The sequence below is a fragment of the Labeo rohita genome, unplaced genomic scaffold (genome assembly GCF_022985175.1).
Source record: "Labeo rohita strain BAU-BD-2019 unplaced genomic scaffold, IGBB_LRoh.1.0 scaffold_338, whole genome shotgun sequence".
NCBI classification, from domain to species: Eukaryota; Metazoa; Chordata; class Actinopteri; order Cypriniformes; family Cyprinidae; genus Labeo; species Labeo rohita.
The window spans coordinates 33,011-36,388 of NW_026129256.1; positions in this window are offsets into that span (position 1 = coordinate 33,011).

Below are 3,378 nucleotides of genomic sequence, written 5' to 3' on the forward strand. Positions count from 1 at the left end.
GCAGTTGGATCAATTTGCAGGCAGTTTATTCGTAAACAGACAGGCGTGGTCAAGATAACAACAAACAGTACAATGGAGGGTAGGCAGAACTCAGGTCGATATACAGGCAGAAGGTCAGGGCAGGCGGCAGGAATCACAACAGAGTAAACAGTCCAGGTAGAAAACAAGAAATCAAACACGATAGAAATAACGCTCGGAATTGTAGCCAGGGCAAACAAGACTTCGCGATCTCCCTGATCGATCTGCTGGTTTATAAAGGGGAGATAACAAGCTACACCTGTAACGGTGATCAGTCCTAGGTATGTGAGTAAAAAGAGTCCAGGTAGGAACATTAGAACTCGGGCGAAGGTTCCCGCTGGTGACGGTCAGAGAGAGCTACTGAGGTGCGGCTCGTGACAATTTGATTGTTGACGATTGGCATCATCTTGGATTGTTTGGTTTTTCGAAGCTCATCCCGGAGTTGCTGTCATAGCAATAGGTCCGTAAGCTTAAACCTGCTTGAGAGTAGGCTTATTTCATGTAAACAGGATTAAATTGCATTTTTTTTTAAGCAAAACTGATACTTGAAATCTGTGCCACTGCTACTTTTATTACAATAGTACCGTACTGGTCCAGGGACAATAATGTAAAATAATAATTAAAAAATTATTTTAAAATAATATTAAAATGTTGTATAGTCTATGATACTATAGACACAGCCTGTTTTACTCATTGAAAGATCTATTTGTGATTAAAATAATTACTTTATAATCGTATTGGACTCTTCAGTTAATCTGTGTCGTGCATTAATTTGAGTGGTGACAGCTATAATGGGAGTGGCTTGATGGAGTGCAGGAGATGCAGATAACTTGGGTGCTTCTCATTTCTTACTTGTGCATCCTTGTTTCTTTTCCTTGCTTCCTTTGCTCACGTCTTAGCTCCACCCCTTCAGGATGCGAGGGAAGGACGCAAGGAAAAGATGCGAGGATGGAGGAATAAAAGGATGAACATTGGAATATTTTCCTGACCACTCAAGCGTCGATTCAAAGCGTCATTAGCTGCGCTAAAGGGATCTGCCCGTATGTTGTTATAGTTTGTTATTTAAGGCATTCATACTAAATATGAATAAAGCAAGATGCCCAGTTTAAATATATGACATTATTTTAACTGCAAAGGTAAAATATAAATGTATATTATTACAACAGATGTGAAGGGGGAGGAGAATTTATATGTGCCTCACGTTTAGCCGATAAAACACTTCCGCAAAGATTACACCTGTGTATCCTCGCTCATGACTCCTCAGGAAGCCTCCTCACTCCTCGATCCTCGTCTCCTCGCGGTATAAGAATTGAGATGTCCTGCAAGATGGCTGAGCTCGATTGGTTTCCGGGTCATAGGATGGAGGACGGAGGAGTGAGGAGACGAGGTGGGATATTGAGAAGCACCCGTTGATCTTGACTCTCAAGAAACTTTAATTAATGCTGTCACTTAACATATCTGCCTTAAAGATAAAATTAAATAAATTGTTAATTACAGCATTGAAATAACAATACAAAGCCTGTACAAATACTAGAAATCATGAATATAAATAATTGTGAATCATGTTAAAAAAAATAAATAAAAAAAAGGATGTACATATTTCCTTTAGCTTTTATAACATTTTGTCGTTTTGTTCGCTCGGTTGTTTCCTTATAAAGTTACAGAAATTTGTCAAGTTTTTTGTCAAGTGTCTATTCAAGCTGTCTTGAACAAATTAGCCAGAGATCAGTTATAACGATTAGAACATCTGGCATCTTTCAAATCATTTCAGATGTATTATGCGATGTACGAAGAACCGACCCCAGGTCATAGTGACGCTAAAGGCGCTTGACCGTTCTTCAGTTTTTGATGCCTTGGGAGTGAGAATGGGTTGCAGGTCATACACAGACTATCCTGTCTCTTTGAATTTAAATCTAGATTCACACTAGCTCTTGAAAACCTCTATGTAAAAAAAAATATATATATGCATATATATGCATGTGTGAATCGCATTGGATTTGTGTGTGTGTGTATATATTTTCCTGGCAGCAAACTCCTTCCACGCAGGTCACTTGTACTGTTTAGCCAGTCAGATTTGAGCCTATCAATCGGCCAGTCATAACCTACTGTCAGCGTATGAAGCATGTGCCCTGGGCGTGCCTACCTGGCTGTTACGGTATTAGTGTGAGACCACAGTTCAAATTACGATTCAGCAGATGTACCTGCAGTTGATTGTTTGATTTCAGTAAAGGTGTGTTGATTTACAGTATTTTTGCATGTTTATTTAAAACTTAGAAGTAACATTTGTTGTTGAGACACACTTGCTGATGTGACCAATGTAAGCCAGCAGCTGCTATTGCTGATAGTGTTAGTATACAACTAGTGTTGCCAAAAATGCAGCTGTCTTAGCCACAATGTCCCGTACATTGGCCAAACTGGAGAAGGAATTATGCGCATTGCCCTGATTTTGTTCAGCAACGCTGGGTGGCCACTGTCTATAAAACCAGAACAAGAGCATTTAACAATGCAAAACAAGGCTTTACGGCATGAACATTTATAAAGTCAAAGGTACTATTCTACAATGAATGGGGTAATTATGCATGACAAAAACTGTTGAAACTGTCAAAAAGGATGGTTTGCAACATTACTGTTTTGTGTTACAGTTCCAAATGAAACTTCTAGATTTGGGTGGGGATGATATGCAGAAACCTTTCGGCAATTGTTTAATAGTTTGGATTGGATCATTCATTCAGACTGACATGTCTATTATTTGCTGTGCACTGTAGGGTAAAAGTACACGCCGCTGAGCCATCATCACGCGTTGTTGATTTGTTAGTTATCCAATATAATTATACGTTCAGAAATACCGCTTAGGCCTCAGATCATGATACATGCTTTTTCCATACTGTTGAAGGGATAGTTCACCCAAAAAAAAAAAAAAAAGTCATAATTTTTTCAAGTTTTCCCAAATTCAATCCTTGATTCAAATGTATCATAAGCTTTGATTTGGTCTAAAGAATTAATGATTATTTTTGCTTGATAACTAAAATTGCTACAAAAATAAATGTTGGTAACTGCAGTTTGACTAAAACTAATGAATAAAAGTTGACAAAAATGCAGTGACTTTTTGTTGACTAAAGCTAGACTAAAACTATGAAAGACTCAAACGATTAAAATGTGACTAAGACTATTAAGCATTTTAGTCTCAAGATAAAGACTAAGACTAAATCAAAAATGCCTGTCAAAATTAACACTGCTTGAAATGCAAAATGACAATATTTTGTTTTCTGAAAAAGTGAACAAAATTAAATGAGTTTATACTTGAAACATGAAAAAATTGCTGTCCGTGAGCTATGAAAATGTTTTCCTTTTGATTTAAGC